Here is a 23,347-nt window from a genome sequence, read left to right as displayed (position 1 = left end):
AGAGGACATTGGAATTGGGATATATCACGATGAGAGTGCAGGCAGCATTTCCATGTTGAGTGACCACAGTGAATAAATGCTCTGCTTACCTATGATTTTCACAGAAGTTTTAAATCCAAGACCTCCATGTCATGAATAAGGACAGCAGAACTCCCACAAAGACCTCCCTGAGCTGTCTTATTTCTAGTTCTCACCTAGGGAGGAGGTTCACATACTCTCAGTTGCTGACTGCCACAGGCTACAAAGTACAGTGCTCCCAGAGCTATGGCCCACAAGGACATGAGTTGTTGAGGTACAATGAAACCTGTGCTTTTATAGCACCTTGAGCTCACAGTTAACCTGCTGTTGGTGACAGGTTTCTTCCCATGGAATAAGATAATGAGTATTTGGCTTCATGGAATTTCAGTTAGTAAAACCCAAAATTAAGCTTTCCAATGATGCACAGACAGAGCTCAAACACCTCTGAACCAAAGGTGGCAAGGGAAAGCTTTTCTGGGTCCTGCATGGTTAGCTTTTTGTTTGTTTTCATCATGGTAAAATATCATAATACAGAATTTACCAGATATCAAGAATTATTTTAAGTGGACAGCTGAGTGGCGCTAAGTAGATCCACAGGGCTGTGCAGCCAGCACCAGCAGTCATCTCTGAAATGCCTTTCATCTTGCAAAGCTGAAACTTTGTCCTCATTGAACAATTTCCCTTTGCCCCCCCACCCCACCCCTGGTAACTACCCTTCTACTTTCTGTCTCAATGAATTTGAATTCTCTAGGTATTGCACACTGTAAGTGGAATCTTACAGTGGTTTTCCTTTCTGTAACTGGCATATTTCACTTAGCGTAACATCCCCGAGGATCATCCGTGTTGTAGCATATGTCAGAATTTCTGGGTGGGCAGTTTTAAAATGTGTGAGTCTTTGTTTAGGAGGAAAAGACTTCTTTACCACATAGCAACTCCTTGATGTGTCCAGCTTACAAAGCATGAAACAAGGAAGTGTTGCCTGATGAGGCTCCATCTCTGGTCTGGAGAGTCCGGCCAGGGTCAGGGTAGTCTTATGAATTGCCAGCCTACAGACCTGCTCAAGACTCTCACTGTCTCAAAAAACCCATACACAAAGGACAGGCACAGCCAACTCACTGAATATTAGCTATGAGGGTATACAGCACAATATTATTTACAATACAACAAATGGTTAAAATGCTCCAAATATGAGCCAGTAAGCCTTTTATTATAATATTACTTAAAATTTGTTATCTTGAAAAAATACTTTTTAAAGATTTATTTTTATTTATTTGAAAGGCATTGTTACAGAGAGAGAAAGAGCATGTGCTTCTTCCATCAGCCGGTCCACTCCTCAAATGCTCATAATGGCTAGGGCTGGGCCGGGTGGAAGCTAGAAGCCAGAAGCTTCTTCCATGTCTCCCTTGTGGGTATAGGGATTCAAGGACTTGTGCCATCTTCTGCTGTTTTCCCAGGCGCATTATCAGGGAGCTGGATAAGAAGTGGAGCAGCTGGAACTCTAACCACCACCCATACAATGCTGGCCCCATAAATAAGTCTTTTAAAAAGATTTTAAAAAGTATGTACAATTATTCATTGAACAGTTTTCCTTTGGTATATGAAGGGATGGGTTTCAGAACCTCTGAGGATACTAAAATCCAAATGCACAAATCCTCTACGAAATGGCATAGCACTGCACGTAAACAACACATAGCCTCCTGTTTTCTTTAATTAATCTGGATTCTATGTAATCTGGATTACTTTTAATGCCAAATGAAATGCAAATAGTTGTTATAGTGTACATGTTATTATTTAGGGAATACAAAAAACTCTGCATGTGTTCATTACAGATACAACTATTTTTTCAAATATTGCAACTTGGTTTAATCCATGGCATATGGAACACATACATATGAAAGGCCGACAGTATATGAGGACAAAAAGCAGGTTAAAATAGTATATACAATCTGTCCCATCAATAATTTAAAATATGTGCATGTGTGTATATACACAGAATAAAGTTTAGAATGTTTAGCACCAAAATATTAAAGTGTTGATTTCTGAGTGGTGAGATTATGGGGTTATTATTTTTGGAATTCATAAACAATGCTGTGATGAACTTTCATGCTTAAATAGCATTAATGTTGTTAAAGCTTTTTGTATATTTTGTAAAATTGCTCTCTGGAAAGACTACCTAGCATCAGCAATGCATGAGTTCCTTTGCTTTCTTAATCCCTTAGGTATTATGATGAAAAGAAAAATCTTTGCCAATTTTATGGGGGAAGAGCAACATATGCTTTAATTGGTGTCTTATTCCCAATGAGGTTTCACACTTACTATGTCTATTGATCACCTGCATTGTTTTGTGATTTGCCTATAGATCATTTTCAATGTTATTGTTAATTTTTGTTGATTTTTAAGGCTTTAATTCTCAGATTTGTCTGCTTACATGGATGGTGGTAATGATATTCCTTTTATTTTTTTAAAGATATACCTATTTATTCGAAAGAGTTACCAAGAGAGAAGGAGAGACTGAGGTAAACCTTCCATCTGCTGATTCACTCCCCAGATATTCAAAATGGCCAGCGGTAGGGCAGGTTGAAGCCAAGAGCCAGGAGCTTCTTCCAGGTCTCCCACACGGATAGCAGGGGTCCAAGCACATGGGTCATTTTCCACTACTTTCCCCGGGCCTTTAGTAGGGGAGCTGGATCCTATGTGGAGCAGCTGGGACACAAACTGGAGCCCATATGGGATGCCAACGGTGGCTTTACCTGTTATACCAAAACTCTGTTCCCCATCCCCCTTTTATTCTATATTATAAGGTCATAGTCTAGAGTCATGGGATGCAGAAACTTGGCCCTGTTTAGGGCTCTATTTATGCAAGTTCACACAGCTGAGAAATGGGAACTGGATCAAGACGTCAGACTTTCTTGAAGGACCACCATCTTTCATCACATGCATTTAACTCCAATTATTTTGGAATGCACTAGATGCAAAAACAATGCAGACAGAATTCATCTCATTTCTGCCGAGAGACAACACATGTAGAGGTAAAGAACTTGAGTTTTGGATCTAGAATAGGGCTCCAATCTTGGTGATATCAGTTCCAAGATTCTGGGGAATTACATAGTTTCTAAGCCTTAGATTTCCATTCTGTTAAAAATGAACTATGAAGGCTCCGGCGTGGAACCTGAGGCTCCTGGCCCAGAGCCCGCCCCTCCTCACGCACCCTCTGTCTCGGCTGCAACCCTGCTGGCCGCTAGCTAGCATCACCACGGAGAACAAGGCCAGCCCCATCGGGACAGCAAGGGGGCCTAGGGCTGGAGCCACGGCCCGGAACACAGCACCCATGGTGGCGCAAGCCGGGGAGCCCACCGAACAGTGCGGGTAACTCCAGTGTGGCACCCCCGAAGGAGGCTTTGTCTAATGAGGCTTACAACCGCGCGCAGCCCGTGATGTCTAGCACGCCTCTGGTGGACTTCCTGCTGCAGCTGGAGGATTATACGCCTACCATCCCAGATGGTTTACTAAGTGAACCATGCTGGCTTTGAGGCCTCAGACCCACGCATAATTCGGCTCATCTCCCTAACTGCCCAGAAATTCATCTCAGATATTGCCAACGATGCCCTACAGCACTGCAAAATGAAGGGCGCAGCCTCTGGCAGCTCTCGGAGCGACAGCAAGGACCGCAAGTACACTCTAACCGTGGAGGACTTGACCCCTGCCCTCAGCGAGTATGACATCAGTGTGAAGAAATCACACTACTTCATTTGAGGCAGCAACCTAAATGTACTTCCCTATTCCCATGTCCCCACACCAGCCTGTTTTCGTAATAAACTTTATTGTGACAGGCAGGGCTGATCCCTCCCATGCTGGGAAAAAAAAGGGGGGGGGCACTATGAGGGCCAGGCATTGTGAGACAATAGGTTAATCCACTGCTTGTTATGCCTGCATAACTCTGTGCCTGCCTTGAGTCCCAGCTGCTCTGCTTCTGATCCAATTTCCTGCTAATGTGCACAGGGGAAAGCAACAGGTATGGCTCAAGTCCTTGAGTCCTTGCCACCCACAAGGGAGACCTGGATGAAGTTCCTGGCTCCTGGCTTTGGCCTGGCCCATCCCTGGCTGTTGTGGGCATTTGGTGAGTGAATCAGCAGGTGAGAGATCTCTGTTGCATGTGCAATTTTGCTTTTGCATGCTCTCTCTCTCTGTCTCTGTCTCTCATGCTCTTCCTGTCACTCTTTCAAATACAGGTTCCAGCTGTGCTCCTCATTCTTGCTTTCTGCTAATGTGGATCCTGTGAGGCAGCAGGTGATCACTCAAGTACTTGGGTCACTGCCATCCATGTGTGAGACTTGGACGGAGCTCCTGGCTCCTGGCTTTGGTCTGGCCCAGCCCCAGCCATTGCAAGCATTTGGGGAGTGAACCAGTGGATGGAAGCTCTCTCTGATTCTCTGACTTGGACTCTGTGTCTTTCAAATAAAATAAATAAATAAAAACTTAAAAAGTAAGGTGAGATGATGTACATAAGTTATCTGGTGATCCATCAATAAATGTTAGATGTCATTAAAACATTTCCTTTTCAGGAAAAAAGTAGAGAATAGCAATGATATTCTTTGATTTTCCTTTCAGTTGCTTGGGACCCAAGTCATCTTGAGACACAGATACATTGTTTTAGAGAACCCGAAGTCTACGGACAACCATTTCTCTTTCCATCTCTCTCTCACTCGCTCGTTCATGTATGCACCCTATTTATTTATCTGTCTTATGTGTGTCCCATCTCTCTATCTTCGTGTTACATTATGACCAGATTTCTTTCTGACCCTGGGGAATAGGAAGGTGGCTGATGGCCAGTCCCTGTACACTTGCAGAAAGGGCCAAGCAGTCTTGTTTTCTTGACATCTGTGTCAGTTCCATCTCATTGGAAAAGTATTTCTGCACTGTCATTCATAAAGCTGTGTAGCTCCTGAGCCAGTCTCCCTACGCGAGGTAGAGATGATGGTGCCTCCCCATGGCCACCGCTTGCACATGTGCCTGACTCACCACGAGAATGCTACTGCGGGTCAGTTATCCTTGTTCTGGTTTTGTCCATAACTCTCTTCCTTTTTACTCTAGCAACGGGAAAATATTCCATGTTTACAGCTCATGTCGGTTTCTTTAGGCATTTTATTCTGGATCATGTTTCTGTCAGATTACATTACATTAGGCTGTCAGACAGGATCTGTCCTCTCAGGGGGAAGGAAGACACCCTGATAACAGGATGATTTCACTTCCTGAGTACCAGGGAATACAGGCAGTGTCCCGGTGAGGAGGAGGTGAGGGGCCCCCTAGGGCTTTCCTCCCTAGGGTTCTGTTTCTCTGCAAGGGTGGAAGAAACTGTTTCTACAGAGAGCGTCAGAGGCCTGGGGAGCTCATGGTAATGAAAAGCTGCAGCTCTTCTGAGAAGTTCATACAGATGGCAGGCAGGCTTTGCAGAAAGCCATAGCTACAGTTAAAAATGCAGCATAATTACCAAAGAGTATCATTTAAGAAGGAAAAAAAATTCAAAGCATTGCCATCAAGACTGAAATATGCCCTGAGTTTGAGAGAGCAGTGGATTAAATACACAGCTTTCATTAGTGTTAATGGGAGATGTTCTCCATAAAAGCCCTCTCTGAAATGTCAACGTGTTCTGCCTCCTCCTTGGAAGTAAACATTTGCCTTCCTTACTGCAGGACGGATTCATTTTCTGATAGGGTCATTGTTAGGTGTGAGTGGAAGATGTGGTTTCCCTTAACTCACAGAAGGTCACAAGGATTTCTGAGCCAACCTCATCTACATCATCTTAATCCAACAACATTGAGCTTTTTCTAATTTCCTCAGCAATTTTGGTGATATGCACACAAACCCACCTACACAACTGCCCACCAACACTGTGCACAAAGATACCCACACATGACCTGCTCCTTAATCAGGTCCAGTGGTATTTTGAAGATTTAAATTGCTTTTACCTTCTCATCGATATTTTCCAGGTTGCAAACAGCAACCTGTACTTAAGTACTAGCCCTTCACATCACTAACTTCAGACACAAATATCACATAGTAAAAGCAATAGACATGGGACAGGAGGGTAAATCCAAAATGTTCAAGATATCAAGAATTATATTGCTAATATATCTAATCTAGAGTTTAATGTGGTTGAGATAATCTTTACATTACTCATAGGGAAATGGGAAATGGGATATGTATAGCTCATGTATCACATAGTCCATACATATGATAACCACTTAAATCCTTAAATAATACTTGATCAAGTATTATATTAACTGCTAATGTATCTGTGGCTGGATCAGAAATCACTAATAGATGGGGATAATTTCCTTATATATTCTCATACTGAATTTTCCTTTGCTCTCTTGCAGTACATGGAATAATGTAGCTCCTAGTAGCTGCTATTTTTTTTACTATCTGGAAAACACTGAGCAAAATCTTTGCAGAGGAGCTTCAAATAAACAACATGAACAAACAGATTCCAACAAGTGGTATTTTCTTTGGTTGCCTGGCTGCACAGATTTGCATTCTATATTATATGTATGTATATTGCACATATATTTGGAATCTCAACAGGAGCTACTGTTAAGTAACACAGTGGTATGATTTGTCATCTTAAGAAGTGCCTTATTCACAGGTTAAAAGACAGCAGTCACCTTGTTTTAATCCAGAGCTTCAGGCTGCTGTCATTTCCATCCCATGCTATAATGTTAAACGTGACTTCAAATTCTGCCTGTATTTCTATAGTAGAAAATTTTCCTATTGACTGTTGTTTTATCATTAGATTCTGTTTCTGTTTAATCATTCAAGGAGGGGGGATGTGTATTGGGAGGTAGAGGGAAGATGAATGGATGACTTTCCATCTGACACAAGCATTGCAGGGGGTGTCACAGCCATGCAAGAATGGTCGGGCTGCCTCCAACCCCAAGAGGACCCTAGGGAGCTGTCAGCTCACACTTGAGAGCCACCTTCTCACAGAGCCCTACTCTCTGTTGTCACTGTCACCGTGCCCTAGGGCCACCACGTCTCACCGGAGGCTCTCCAAATCAGGTGTTGTCAGTGTCACTGTCATGTGTATGTCAGGTATATTCTCAATAGGAAAAAGAGAGACATGAGAGTATCCTCAGGACCCTCAAAGAACTCGTTGGTCCTGGGCATCTTTTCTCCCATTTCATATGCTTTCATGCCCCTAAGGGCAGCACTGTCTCTCCAATCAAAGATGCTTTGACTTTCTTGGCACATACTTGACTCAAGTGCTGTCTTTTAACCTCCTCTACCTCCTGCCCAGACAGAAAATAATTAGAACTAATTTGGGGCTCCAAAGAAGAATAGTACTCTAGTAGCTGCATATCTGGGTAGCTGTGTATAAGTTTGGAAGCCTATTCAAAGCCAAGTCACACTTCTTTGGCATCTGGTATTTGATAAATATATATTTGTATTGATTGCATTTTTATTTTTATGTGAGAATAAAATTTATCTATGACATATGGTCATTTTTCTGTTTTTTCACACATACCTCTTATAAAAATATTTATTACCTAACCTGATACTCTGGCATTTCCTTAAACCTAGGGAAGGACATTTGACAGAGGTTTTTCTCTGCTAAATCATTTTTCCTTATTGGACAGTGTGGCCAAGGCCTTTTGGACAGCTTGGTGAGTATGGCTGTGGCAGGATGGAAGGAGACTGAACTTGGAAGGAAGGGCCTTCATTCACTGTTGTCACTCCACAGCAACAGGTACTTAGCCCTCCAAAGCAACAAAAGAGTGCTCCTCCCAAGTTATTCGTTACTGTAGAGCTTCTCTACACTAAAAAAATTTTTTAAAGATTTATTTATTTATTTGAGCGTCAGAGTTACACAGAGAGAGGAGAGGCAGAGAGAGAGAGAAAGAGAGAGAAAGAGAGAGAGAGAGAGGACTTCCATCCGATGGTTCACTCCCCAATTGGCCACAATGGCCCAATCTGTCCCGATCTGAAGCCAGGAGCCAGGAGCCTCCTCCGGGTCTCCCAGGTGGGCTCAGGGGCCCAGGGACTTGGGCCATCTTGTACTGCTTTCCCGGGGCCATAGCAGAGAGCTGGATTGGAAGTGGAGCAGCCAGGTCTCGAACCGGCACCCACATGGGACACCGGCGCTTCAGGTCAGGCGTTAACCCACTGTGCCACAGCGCCGGCCCCTACACTAACATTTAATAGCCAGATGTGTGTGCTTACATGGAGACAAGAAGCTTGGGGTAAATGTAGCAGTAATTCTTATTTGATATAATACCAACATGGTAACTATAAACTAAGGCTTCACATGATTAAGAGACTATGGGCAGAAATTACTAACAATGTTTTCAGAAAAAGAGGGCTAACAGAATAATTGCTTCTGTTGCTTAGGAAACAGTGATTGTGATAGGATCAGAACCTTCACCCTGAGCCCCATTCGATTGATTTTATGACAGACAAGGAAAATGCCAAGAGTTTGTAGGGTTTTACTTTCTGTAAAAGTCAAGATATTGCCTTGCAGCTCTTTAATGCTTGACTTTAACAGACTTATGAATATTTATAGCTTTCAAAAATAACTGAGAGGCAAGAATTGTGGTGCAGAGGGTTAAGATGCTGCTGGGGACACCTATATCCCATATCAGAGTGGCTGGGATTAAGTCTTGGCTCTGCTTTTTGTTTTGCTTTGAAGATTTATTTACTAGAAAGGCAGAATAAGAGAGAGAGAAAGAGAGAGAGATCTTCTAGCTGCTGGTTCACTCTTCAAATCAAAGGCCAGGACTGCACCAAGCTAAAGCCAGGAGCCAGGAACTCCATCTGGGTTTCCCACATGGGTGGCAGAGGCCAAGCACTTGAGCTTTTTTCTGCTGCTTTCCGAGGAACATTAGCATGGAGGCATGGAAATGGATCAGAAGCGGAACATCTGGGACTTGGACCAGCACTGATGTAGGATGTTGGCATTGCAAGTGGTAACTTAATTCACTGTACCACAACACTAGCCACTTGGTTCCACTTCTGATACAGCTTCCTACTAATATACACCCTGGGAGATAGCAGATGATGGTTCAGCTACTTGGGCTCCCACTACCCGTGTGGGAGATCTGGATGGAGTTCCTGATTCCTGCCTTCATCCTGGCCCAGCCCTGGCTGTTGTGTTCATTTGGGGAGTGAAATAGGAGGTAGAAGAGCTCTCTTGCTCTCTCCCCCTTTCTCTGTGAAAAAGTCATAGGCATGTGGTGTCCGACACATCCTGTCCATTGAGTAGTCAAGTGAGTAGGGGCAGAGTGGGAAGGGGTGTAACAACTTGGAGAGGTTCTGCATTCCTGGTGGCCTCAGTGTCCTGTCTCAAGTGTCCCCAAGCAGATTTATATTACAGGAACTGATTTCACCAGCAATGTGCAAACTTCCATGAGCTTTGAATGCTTATAGTATCTACAACTTTATCACTCTAAACATGACCAATCTTCTGAATGTTTTGAGCTGTGTAGGTCCAAATGCAATTAATTTTTAAGACACTGCTCATTTTATTGTCTCACTGTATTATTTATTCATTCATTCATCCATCATAGAGAAAGAAGAAATTCAAGCTGCATCTCTGGAGAATCTTGACAGAATTTGAGAACATAAACTATGTGTCCTGCAGAAAGATGGGGAGAGAATAAGAGTACTGAGGTCTGGATGACCTGGATGAAGAATGTTTTAGTGGTTGTGACTGGGAGGGCTTTCTTGTAGGCAGTAGGGTCTGTTCTCTGACACCATGTGGATTGAGAAGGCTTCAGTTTGCATAGAGGTCATCAGCTGTGGCCAGAAACCTGTGCCTGTTCCATGCTCACATTGGCTGGTCCAGTCTATAGTGGAGTGTACCAGTTTCAGCCTGAGCACCTCATTTTACAGAGTACAGAACTGAAAGACATCACAGCAGGGTTTTCAGGGTGTGATATCAATCCAGCAGGAGAAAAGCAAGCGAGCTGCCTGTGCTGAGACTGGAATGTCCCTGGAAAAGGCTTCAATATAGCATAGCACAGCACAGAGAGGCTTGTGGAGTTGGGTCCAGGAAAGAGGAAGACACTTCTCCATCATCATACAATTATTTTCTTCTTCTACTTGCTCAGCAAGCTGGGTTCTCAACTGTTTTTTATACCCCAGGGAACACTGTCACACCACCATTGGCTGTGAGATTGGTAAATGGACTGTGAAAACCAATGTGCTAAACATGGCAGGGGTCAGGAATCTTCCATTCAAATAATCTATGGGCAGATGGAGTCCCTTCCAGGGAAACCTCCGGAAAGGCTTCTGTGATCACCTGCTACACTAGTTACTACACTGGCTTCCCTTGGGAATTGTGCCTATAAGCAAAAGTTCAGTGTTTCTGCAAAGAAAGTCTCATTTGACTAAAATGACTTATCATTCATTCATTCATACATTCATTTGACTGGTATGTACTGAACACCTATTTGGAGACTGGTAGTCCTCCTGTCTAGGAATAGAGCAGCAGATGAAATGCAGGCTGACATTATAAAAGAAGAAGGCAAGCAACAGACAAAGTAAACAAATTTGAAATGAAATGTATAAACTCGTGCTGAGTGCCAAGGATGACATAAGCCAGGAAGGGGGGTAAAACATGTGGGGTGTTTGTCAAATGAGATGTGCAGCCAGGGAAATTTACTGCAAATCTGGAATCTGGGTCAAAACTCCAGGAAGGAGAGGGAGTCAGCTCTCTTCACATAAAACCTGAGGAATAACATTCCAGACAAAGAACAGGAGGTACAAGCCTGAGAGAGGATGGCCAGAAGCATGAGGTAGATGGGTGTGGTTCAGGCACGCTTAAAGAAGAGTAGTGGGACAGTAGATAAGGAATGAGAGAGTCTCTGGACAGACTGCACAGGTGAGCAGGAAAACCATTTGCAGGTTTGAAAAAGTGAAGGATATGATTGAGCCAACATTTCATGACGGGCTCCTGGCAGCTATACTAAGACTAGAATAAAAGCAAATAACTGTAGAATCAGGGAGGCCATTGCAACAACCTTGGCAATTAATGATGGTTATTTGGACCTGGAGAACCAGGCAGATTCTGGGTATTTACTTAAAGATGTTGGGATTTGCTGCCATGTTATATGCTATGTGTTATATGTAATCCTGATGGCAGACATGTGATGTGAGAGAAAGAGGAGGCAGTGTTGCATCTATAAATGCTCTTGCCCTGAGATACTGGAAGAACTCAGCTGCATTTACATAGGTGGGGCAATTTGGCTGGGGGGTTGATTGGCAGATGATGTGCTTTAGACATTCTGAGTCGGAAATGCTTCTTATATATCCACATGGAGAGCTTAAGTAGGCAGTTGGATATATGAGTTTGGAATTGAGGTCCAGTCTAAGGGATTATTTGGGAGGCATTATAGTATTAAAAGCCATCAAACAAGATAGCATTACCCTTATTTACAGTGCCAACCTTAATAAGCTGAATGCGCATCCTTGCCAGGAGTGGGTTTAATGCTCACCAAAATAGAGTTTTACTTCAAAAGACACCATGCCCAAATATAACATGGACCCAGGGGAAGTGAACCCAGCCTCTCCTGGGGGAATATGAATGGTCAGGAGGTCTTTTTCCCAAGGCCAAGGCAGAGAAAAGAGATCTGTGGTTCACCTATCATGGCATGAGTGTTAGTTCAAAGTCTATGGAGAAAATTGAACAATGTAGGCTTCAAATTAACTTGATGATGAGATTTCCACAATGTTCAAACCTAGATGCCACTTGGCCACCTTTTCTCAGTGAATATGCTGGTGAAAATGACAAAGCTGTCTTCAGAATGTTCTTCTTTGTAGAGTAGCCAGAAATGGCTAGGCTGCCTCTCAACTGGTGAAAAGGAGGACAGGGGAAATAGGAGTCCAGGCCTCTTTCTGGGCAAGTGTGTGAGACGTTGATTCCTTGTCCACAGACCCTTAGCAATCACACTCTCATTCCAGATGAGCCTATTGTCTCATTTCATGTGCAGGGCTGCCTGAAAGTACTGAGGAATTAATGTGCTAGGAGCAGCCCTGTGCCAGAGACAAGGGACCCCACTTGTGCCACCTGTCACATAATATAACACTAAAGTATGTTGATGATTGCCTCATGGAGTACCCAGAGGGCATGAGTCCTGAATTCCCATGTGGTGACCTCATTAACACATGCTTTTGTCTGTCTTCCCTTCCTTTTCCACTTCCCTAACTAAGTCCTCTCAGGTGAGCAGCATTTCCTGGGATTCCCTTCAAATCAACGTCTCATGCTCAAATACTCACCTCTGTTACAAGAGACTTCCAAGCAGCACCACAATGATTTTCTTGTTTCCCCTGGACTTGAATCCTCCAAATATGCCTTTGGCACCACATCAGTGCTGTGCTAGAAATCCCCAAATCATTCCTAGGCTTCCCATTACATCTGGATTCTGCTGCTGAGCTCTGTGGATGGTCTCCTACCACGTCCAACCTCACAGGCTGTCTTGTTGTATGGCAATGCACATGTGACCCATGCCTACAGCTCTCTCTGCTGGCCCTGTGTGCCCCAGTTCTTCCTCGTGAGTGACTGCTCTCTGTGTACAACATGCAACCAAATCCAAGGCCACTTCTATAGAAATAGGTCAAGCTTTCCCTAATTGCCGTTTCTATCAAAGCAATTTTTTTTTGAATTATTTATTTGAGAGGCAGAGTTAGAGGGGGAGAGACAGAGAGATCTTCCATCTGCTGGTTCACTCCCCAAATGGCCTCAACAACCAGGGCTTGGCCAGACCAAAGCCATGAGCCTGGAATTCCATCCAGATCTCTCCCAGCTGGGTGCAGGGGCCTGAAGACTTGGGCCATCTTCTGCTGCTTTCCCAGACACTTCAGCAGGGACCTGGATTGGGAGTGGAACAGTCAGGACTTGAACTGGCACCTGTATAGTACTGCAGGTGGCAGCTTAACCCATTATGCCACAATGCCAGGCCCAGCATAGCAATTTTTAACCTATGGGATTATATTGAACTCACTCAGCACTCAAAGTCTTGACATCCAGTGATCCCTAATTGATGAACAAGAAATAGGCTTGATGTGCATGTTAACTCTGATCCATTGAAGGTGACTGTTGAGAAGAATTCCAAGCTGCACTGGAGCTCCCTGCAGCCAATCAGTGATCTCTATCCTTTAGTGGGCAGTATCTATTTAACAGGTATTTGCACAAATTACTTCACATGCTATTTAGTCTCAACTCTTTCATTAGATCAGAAACTTCTCAAGGTGGTGATGTTGTTAAATTTTCTTTCTCCTTTGTGCCTGCCCAATGCATCCTTCTGAAGGCAGATTCACTCATCTAAGCTTAAGCTTAATTATGAGGTTCAAACATACAGGCACACATGTGTCAAGAAACAGTAGACCACCACACAACACACAGGCTCAGCTGAAAGTGTGTCTCTGTTGGCTATCAGCTTACAGCTATGTATGCTGCCAAGTTGTAAGAATTATAGAAAATTTTGGTTTTGTTCTGGGTTTTTGACATTCTGCGACACAGTCCTTTCTCTCATGCCATGTGATATTTTTATATCAACCAGTGCCTTTGGACAATTTTCTTTAAAACCACAAGTAAGCCAAAAAGAGTAGGTGTGTACACACACTCTTTTGAGCTGTTCTGGTCACTAATGAACTGAAGTTGTACACTGTGCTTTGACCCCAGCAATCCTGGTGATCAACAGGACTTGATGTTGGTTTTCAAGCTGTAAAGGGAAATCCAACTGATGCCACGCTTTATATGGAAGCCAGCTTAAGTTGGGGAAAAATAATAGTCAAAATCCAACACACTCTGCTTTCCTTTTATTGACTCTCTATTGTGGTTTGTGGAAATGTGATTAGTGACAATGTATTAAATACTAAAACCAATACAAGATTAAAATATAAGACTGGAATTTATAGGGTGGCTTTTTAAAAATTTACTGTCTAGCACACAATTTTTAGCATGCTGTGTAAATAACAAAAGACTGCCTACATCCTTCTGTTGTTTCACCACGGCCCAGGACATATTAAAATTAGACTTGTTGATTTTTTTTTTTTAAAGAAGGTGTCACACCACCCAGACTCAAGCTTCTAACTTGGCTTTAAATGGTAGCTGAGAGGCAGTCCAAGGACCAGTCTGAGAGGCGTGCTTGTGTTTGTGAGCACCTCAAGGTGTGTATCTGCCATTCAGCTTTCTGGAAGAGAGCACATGACCAGGCAAAGGGAATTGACAATAACTTTCTACCTACAATATGTAGGTACTGGTAAAATGCTCTATTTAGGCATTGTTTTTTTTGCTTTTCTCCCCATATGCTTGGAAGTTCTACAAGGTGGTGTCATTACTCTCTGAGACCCATGAGGAAGGGTTAGCTCACACACAAAGGTGACACAGCTAGGGAGCAAGGGAGTTCACCACAGACACCATTTCTACAGCCTCCAGAGCTCATACTCTCTCGACACAGCCAGATCCACTTCTATAGCTCCCTAAGTTAGCAAACAAACTCGGCTTTCTTCCGACCAGGAAAATGTGTCAGTTACCTATGCTTAAATTACCACTTAATTAAATTACTACTTCCATGAAAATTTTATTTGGGTCAGAACTATCTAGTTCCTGGGGTTGGCATTGTGGCACAGTGGGTTAAAGCCACCACCAAGAGGCAGCTACCTGCTAATAAGCCTGGGAAGCAGCCAAAGATGATTCAAGTCCCTGAGTTCGGGCCACCAATGTAGGAGACCCAGGTAGAGTTCATGGCTCCTGGTCTCAGCCTGTTCCAGCCCCAGTCTTTTGGTCATTTGGGAAGTGAATCAGAGAATGGAAGATTTTCTCTCTCTCTCTCTCTCTCTCTCTCTCTCATTCTCTCACGCTCTCTCCTATTCTCTGTCATCCTTCCTTTCTAATAAGTCAATCAACAAGTCTTTTGCAAAAAACTGTCTACTTCCTGTCATATGGAGTTGGACCTGATACATCATGATTCAGAGCTGCCTTTAAGTGATGGCTTCTAAAAAACAAGACTAAAAGCTCTATTATGAGTCCTAACTCTAAGCTATTTGCTGGTCAATGGCTACACAACACATTTCAATTTATTGCTTAACTTTATCAGGAGCAATCTTAACAATAATCCGTTGGTGAATGCAGCCTCAGTTACACACAGTAGTGACTGGTTTGAAAACTGCTATGGTTTGCTTGTTTGTCCTTCAAGGAGTCACATGTTTTGGAAGCTTGGTCCTCAGTGTGGCCATGTTTGGAGGCCTTTAAAAAGTGGACCTTTAAGAAGTGAAGCCAGGTGGGAAGTCCTTAGGCCTTTGGAGGCTCTATCTTTGGAAGGAATAGTGGGACCTCAGCCCTCTCTGGCTTTCTGTTTTAGCCAAGCAATCTCTCTTTCTCATGTCCTCCTGTCATGATGGGAAGCAGCCAAAAGGGCTCTCACCAGAGCTGAGCTGACATAGGTGATATGGCCCAGAATCTTCAGAACTGTGAGCTAAATAAACCTCTTGTATACATAAGTTGCCTGCATCAGGTATTTCATTATAGTAATGCAAAAGAGACTAACCATTGATACACTCTGGGCTGGCCATTTCTGGTCTCCCACTCCCACTCCTTGAAATCATGACCTAAAATAAACCACACATACACTAGCTGTGTCTCAGGATCTAATTTTGGGGAGACCAAGTTAACATGTTTACCACTGGTGAGTTTAGAACCTTATTTTACACATCAAATATTGTGCAAGGTGGGGCAAACAATTGCCCAAATGAAAAAAATGCAGATTTTAAAACAAAATTTGCAAGAATTAGCACTTTTACAAACAGATTCTTTTCTTTATTTTTAAGAACCAGGCCGGTGCCCCGGCTCACTAGGCTAATCCTCCGCCTTGCGGCGGGTTCTAGTCCCGGTTGGGGCGCCGGATTCTGTCCCAGTTGCCCCTCTTCCAGGCCAGCTCTCTGCTGTGGCCAGGGAATGCAGTGGAGGATGGCCCAGGTGCTTGGGCCCTGCACCCCATGGGAGACCAGGAAAAGCACCTGGCTCCTGGCTCCTGCCATCGGATCAGCGCGGTGCGTCGGCCGCAGCGGCCATTGGAGGGTGAACCAACGGCAAAGGAAGACCTTTCTCTCTGTCTCTCTCTCTCACTGTCCACTCTGCCTGTCAAAAAAAAAAAAAAAAAAAAAAAAATCTTGGGCTGGTGCCGCAGCTCACTAGGCTAATCCTCTGCCTTGCAGCGCCAGCACACCTGGTTCTAGTCCCTGTTGGGGCGCCGGATTCTGTCCCAGTTTCCCCTCTTCCAGGCCAGCTCTCTGCTGTGGCCAGGGAGTGCAGTGGAGGATGGCCCAAGTGCTTGGGCCCTGCACCCCATAGGAGACCAGGAGAAGCACCTGGCTCCTGCCATGGGATCAGCGCGGTGCGCCAGCCGCGGCGGCCATTGGAGGGTGAACCAATGGCAAAGGAAGACCTTTCTTTCTGTCTCTCTCTCTCACTGTCCACTCTGCCTGTCCAAAAAAAAAAAAAAAAAATCTCTCTCATATGCACAGGACTTTCCTTTTTTACAATGCCTGAGAAAATTTTCCAGTTTTTACTCTGTTGTTCAATTAACTTTGTAGTCCATGGCATGCCAGATTAGCCTGAGTATTTCTGTAATGCATGTGTGTTTCCAGGCAGGAGACTATACAGGAGACATGCTGTTTGTAGCAGAAGGAAGTCACTTCATATTGGGTATGGCAGCAAGGCAAGCAGATATCACATGTTTGACTTTCTTACAACACACTGAGGAAAATACCTTGCTTTTCTTGTCAAGAATGAGAGAACTATGCCTTTTGTTCTCAAAAGGACCACAGGACTCAGCCAAGAAAAGCTGGTGAAGGGAGTTCTTTGAGAAAACTGTCATCCAAGGTACTTCAGTGATGCTTTCAGATCAGATAAACTTTTCACTGTCACTCCTTTATTAAAGTATCTATTTATACTATCATTGCCTCCTTTCACAGAATACAAATTATTGCTCTCATTCTTTCCTCTCTTTCACTGGCCTCTGTCTTTACTCTGTCTCAATTAAAAAAAATATTTATTTGAAAAGCAGAGTGACAAAGTAGGTGGATGGAGAGAGACAGAGAGACAGATCTTTCATGATTTCCTCCCCCAGCTGACAGCAACAGCCAAGACTGGGCCAGGCTGAACCCAAGAGCCATGAAGTCCATTGTGATTTTCCATGTGGGTGGGAGGGACCCAAGTACATGAGCCATCATCTGATGCTTCCCAGGCATATTAATAGGAAACTGGATCAGAAGTTGAGTGGCTGAGACTAGAAGCAGCATGCTGATATGGGATGCAGGCTTAACCCACTCCAACACAACCCCCACCCACTCTGCTTCAAGTTTTAATATGAACTATGCTTCCTAGATGTTTTCAATCTTCCCAGGAATAAACCAGTAACAAGGATGAGAAAAATACAGCCTGCTGAGTTTCTGAACAGCCTTCATTACATGTTTAAGGATGCAGTCACTTGTTGAGAAACATGCATTGACTCATAATGTATCATAAAGATGTGCTAAGTTTCATGCAGGCCTGCTTATGGTGGAAGAGAAGTGAGAGGAAAATATAAAAATGGGCAAGTAGAACCATGATTTGATTAATGGGGCATTTGAATTCAAGAATCCAAATTGAGTTCCAGAAAATTCCATGCTGACATCTCTATGAATTATCATTTCTTTCTGACGAAAGGCAAATTTGGTGATAGGAGATACGCAGCCCTTCCTCAGTGATGAGGTTAAATTGGCTCCACATACACTGTTTCCTACTCAAGTTCTGAATGCTCTGTGGCAGCCATATCCACTGTCAGATAAGGTCTGGGCATGATGTAACTGCAGCTCAAAGAAATGTTTCAGCCTGTAACATAAAGCATGATGTTTAAAGCAAGTACTGCTAGAATGTCAGGATTTTCACCAGAATCACTTGCAACTTTAAGATGGTATGCTTACTGTATCTATGTACATGAAGAATCTTTAAAATTTCATGAAAAGTGCATTTTATGAAAAAACTATTCATAGACTTCACTTTTTTGCATTAAAATAAATTATTGCTTGATTTAATTTTCGATAAACTTTTTTTTTTTTGATAGGCAGAGTGGACAGTGAGAGAGAGACAGAGAGAAAGGTCTTCCTTTTCCGTTGGTTCACCCTCCAATGGCCGCTGTGGCCAGCATACCATGCTGATCCAAAGCCAGGAGCCAGGTGCTTCTCTTGGTCTTTCATGTGGGTGCAGGGCCCAAGGACTTTGGCAATCCTCCACTGCACTCCTGGGCCACAGCAGAGAGCTGGACAGGAAGAGGAGCAACCGGGACAGAATCCAGCACCCTGACTGGGACAAGAACCTGGTGTGCCTGCGCCGTAGGTGGGGGATTAGCCTACTGGGCCGTGGTGCCGGCCTTGATGAACTTTTTTAAAAGATTGATTTATTTGAGAGGTAGTAGAGTTACAGAGAGAGGAAGAGACAGAGAAAGGTCTTCCATATACTGGTTCACTTCCCAAATGGCCTCAAGGGCCAGAGCTGAGCTGATTTGAAGCCAGGAGCCAGGAGCCAGAAGTCAGGAGATTTTTCCTGGTCTCCCATGCAGGTGCAAGGGCCCAAGCACTTGGGCTATCTTCCACTGCTTTGCCAGGTCATAGCAGAGAGCTGGATTTGATGAGGAGCAGCCAGGACTTGAACCAGTACCCATATGGGATGCCAAAGCTGCAGGAGGAGGCTTAGCTTATTGAGCCACAGCGCTGACCCCTCCACAAACTTTTGAAGTTTGTTCAGTAGCTCATTTGTTTAATGACAGAATAAATGTTCTTTGTGAGCCTAACATTTACACATCACTATGCTAATCAGTGAGAGACTCAGAAATGAATAATGAGCAGATCTTGACCTCATGGTGTTTATAACCTCATAATAGAGATCTGTAGTGTACTCCCCAAAATTATAAATCAAGTGTTGAAATTACTCTAGAATATCTTTTTCCTTTCCATTTTATTTTTTATAAAGTAATTATTTTATTTGAAAGGAGGAAGAGAGTCAGAGAGAGATCTACCATCTATTAGTTCACTCCCAAAATTCATGGCACAGACTGAAGCTAGAAACTGAGAAATAAATCTAGATCTCCCTTATGAGTGGCAGGGACTCAAATACTTGAGTTATCACCTACTGCCTCCCAGGATGTACATTAGCAGGAAGCTATTCTAGAGTGTAGCTGGACTGAAACTCAGGAATTCTGATATGGAATGCAGGCACCCCAGATGGTGTCTTTACTGCACCAAAAGCCTGCCCCTTCCTTCTCTTTCCCCCCATCCTCCCCCCCCCCTTTTTTTTTTGACAGGCAGACTGGTCAGGAGAGAGAGAGAGAGACAGAGAGAAAGGTCTTCCTTTTGCCGTTGGTTCACCCTCCAGTGGCCGCCGCGCCCAGGGCGCTGCGGCAGGCACACCGCGCTGATCCGATGGCAGGAGCCAGGTACTTATCCTGGTCTCCCATGGGGTGCGGGGCCCAAGCACTTGGGCCATCCTCCACTGCACTCCCGGGCCACAGCAGAGAGCTGGCCTGGAAGAGGGGAAACTGGGACAGAATCCGACGCCCTGACAGGGACTAGAACCCGGTGTGCCAGCGCCGCAAGGCGGAGGATTAGCCTAGTAAGCTGCGGTGCCGGCCTCTCTTTCTCCCTTTTAATCTCCATTCTCTTCTCCCTCACAGGCAACCATTAGAATGTGTTCAATATGCATTATTTTCACTGGAATTTGTTCTTAAAATTTCACTTAGAAATAATTTAGACTCCTATATAAATTCAAAAAATAGTATGTAGTATGTTCATATAACAGCATTCCCCAGGGATAACATCTCCCATATATGTAACACAACCATCAAAATCAAGATAATGACATTGGCAATGACATTGGTGCAATATTATGGAGAACACTACTGGCTTTGTTTTGGATTTCATCAGTTTGTATAAGTACTCTGATTTTTTTTCAGAGTCCTTTTTTGGTGTATGGTTCCATAAAATTGTAGCACAAATATAGATTCATGTAACCATTACCACTATCAGGATAGAGGTCATGTCACACAAACTCCCCTATGCTACCCATTTACAATTACATCCTCTACCAACAATGACCCTGACAACCACTGGTCTGTCCTTGGTCACGAAACTTGACATTTAAAAGATGTTACATAAATGGATTCATATGCTGCATACTGAGATCTCTCCAAGCAGCTGCATGCATCAATCACTTGTTTCTTTTTAATACTCACACAAAAAGACTTCAACAAATGCATGGGAAAATGGAAATAAAGCAAACTGTTTTGGTGCTGAAAACTTCAAAAATTATGCACAGTCTTCCCCTAATATGAACTTTTGGGAGATGCCTTATAGCAGCCAACGCTACAGTCCTTTCCTGTCCACTAGCAAGATTTATGACTTCTGGGGAGGAAGAACACAATTTTTTTTTCTTTTGACAGGCAGAGTGGACAGTGAGAGAGAGACAGAGAGAAAGGTCTTCCTTTTGCCGTTGGTTCACCCTCCAGTGGCCGCCACAGCCGGCGTGCTGCAGCCAGCGCACCATGCTGATCCGAAGGCAGGAGCCAGGTGCTTCTCCTGGTCTCCCATGGGGTGCAGGGCCCAAGCACTTGGGCCATCCTCCACTGCACTCCTGGGCCACAGCAGAGAGCTGGCCTGGAAGAGGGGCAACCGGGACAGAATCCGGCGCCCCAACAGGGACTAGAACCAGGTGTGCCGGCACTGCTAGGTAGAGGATTAGCCTATTGAGCCGCAGCACAGGCCCAAGAACACAGCTTTTGTCATGGAAACCAGAAAGAGATGCTCAGATACTGGGCAGCTTGTGGATAGTGAGGTGAAGATTTCAGGAAGTTTAACATCTCAGTAGGAAGCTCAGAGTGAGGTGAATTCAGCTACTTCAGGTAGAAGAAGAAACTCTTCAAATGCATTATATTAAGAGAATTTACATGACAGTTTTCTCTGGACCTTATCCAAGCTTTGTTTTCTAAAACAGCATGGCTTTGCCATTTTTTTTTTCCTCTGAGAGAATTCAGAACTAAAACAAGTGATAACTGACTACTTATCATGTGCCAGACACCACACAAAGCCCGTTGGGGCATTCTCTCATTGAATGCTCACTTCTTGCTTTTGAGGTAGAGATGATTACTGTTCTCAGTTTTCATGTGAGGAAATGGAATCTGGGTGCTTTTGGGTGACTAAGTTCCAAAATGCCTAAGTGGTTCAGCCAGCCTGAAACTCGTCTGCATTACTACAATGCCCATGCCCTTAACTGCTTAGTTATACTCCCTCAGTTACTTTTAGCACTTGTTCTAGGGAGTGGGGGAAGAAAAGACATAGACATTATTTTAAGTAATCCTGGAATTAACCCTGTGAATTAGTTACCATTCCCATTTTGCAGTTGGAGCTTGTAGCTTGGACAGCTTAAATGAAAACCAGAAAATAATAGAGCTCATTTTTAAGCTAAACATCTATGTCTAGCATCTTTCTGTTATATCATGTTCTGTCATGTAATGGAGAGATTGTACTTTTGATAGTTGAAAATAGTCTCAGATATGGAAATACAAAGCAATATTTTCATATGAGGGTACTTCAAAGAGTTCACGGAAAAATGGAATTTAAAGATGTTTATTTTTAATGTAAAAATTTTTGAGAGCCATGCCTCTTTTCCTGTAATACACATTTTCCACTAACATTTTAAAGACCCCTCATATGCATCTACAGTTTTTGATGATAAAACAATAGGAATTATTATGTAAGTGAATGAAGGAATGAAACTTTAGGAGACTTAGTAAAATCTTAGAGAAGGAGCATGGAGGGCAATCCCATAAAGCACAGGCGTACAAACAAATTCAGCACTTAGAATCTGTAATTATTTATTAAGTTAAGATGACAAACGGGATTGTGTTACCTCTTATTCAGACCACTACTTTTGATGTGGGACAGCCAGGTAGTAAATTTGGGTTTGTTGGGGTGGAAGTCACAAGGCCCCATGTAATTTTAACTCCTCATTTGTTGATCAAGCACCCCGTTTTCCAGAATGGATCTGCTTCACCTGGGACCTAAAGGTGGAGGGGATGCCATGAAAATATGGATATTGAGCTCCAGGAGGGGCATTTGGCAGTGCCATATATAGTTACTGGGTGGCTTCATACCTGGTGAGACACCACTCCCTATCTCATAAAGGAGGCCAACAACTGGGAGGGTCTCTCTCTCTCTCTCTCTCTCTCTCTCTCTCTCTCTCTCTCCTGATGCAGATGACAGCTGGTGGTGCTATGAGGGTGCCCTCTCCATTTCCCTTCCTCCATGCCTTCTCCTTTCTGGCCCACAACCTATTCATGATGTATATTTCTCTGTGTGGGGCACACTATGTTCACGTGTGTGTGTGCTCACCTTTTCACCTTTTGATTAAGTTTGCCATCACTTTGTGCAACTTATACATGTCTACACTTAGAATGCTCTTGTAAGTGCATGATAAGAGCCTGGAGTAAAATTACTATACACCAAGCCCACATCACTTTATTGCTTAAACTAGATCCATATGCATACAGACTTTTATAGGCTAATATGAGACTCTTCACTTAATCTTTAGTAAGAATTTAAATGCATCAACTGTGAGTTCTACTGTCCTGCAGCAGGGGTGGGGGCTTGAAGAGGTTGAGGAACCTAACTCTGATGATTGAAGAGGGAATACAGCACAATTAAATTGGGATTGTGATGGAGGTCCTATACACTTTCATTTAGGGCTGATCTTGTTCGAGTTGTTGGGAGGAGGGATGAAATTGAGTAGCTATGGATGATTCTCTGACAAGGGACATAGGAATGGAGATCTGGATGAAATGACAATGCTAAGTACATAAGGCTCAAGGAAGCAAGTGGTAGGTGTGAGAAGGGGCAAGTGCAAAGGCCCTAAGGTAACAAAGAGTTTGACACATTCAAAGAGAAGAAAGAAGTACACATAGTGGCACTGCAGGGAGCAGGGAATGAGGACAGGAAATAGGAGCCAGGGGTTGAGCCCAGTCAGGCAGGACAGAGCAGTCGCAGTAAGTGGTTGCCTGTTGCTCTGTGCAAACTGAATCCACCTGCAGTCCAGTCTGCTCCTGTGCAGACTGGACTGCAGGCAATACAGGCAGAACTTCTTGTGCTCTTCAGATAAGGCATGATGGCAGCACAGCTGAAAGGACTAGAGTGGTTGGAGAACTTCTGGAGACCAAAGTCATGGCATTTTTCAAAGGGCTATGTTATGAAATGAACAGGACTTGTCATGCAGACATGTAGCCTGCACAGTCTTATGTTAGCAGTTGAT

General features: G+C 43.7%; 1 protein-coding gene and 1 pseudogene across 2 annotated transcripts in view; one reads left to right on the top strand and one right to left on the bottom strand.

The window, feature by feature from the left end:
* The window catches only part of XKR4 (XK related 4), a 496,677-nt gene that overhangs the window by 195,987 nt on the left and 277,343 nt on the right, over positions 1-23,347 (bottom strand). The gene's annotated exons all lie outside the window — the stretch shown is intronic.
* LOC138850023 (transcription initiation factor TFIID subunit 10 pseudogene) lies at positions 3,167-3,796 on the top strand (annotated as a pseudogene).

This window comes from Oryctolagus cuniculus, chromosome 6, assembly GCF_964237555.1.
Source record: "Oryctolagus cuniculus chromosome 6, mOryCun1.1, whole genome shotgun sequence".
Lineage (NCBI taxonomy): Eukaryota > Metazoa > Chordata > Mammalia > Lagomorpha > Leporidae > Oryctolagus > Oryctolagus cuniculus.
The sequence above is the reverse complement of the archived record's forward strand: the minus strand, read 5'-3'. Positions and strand labels throughout refer to the sequence as shown.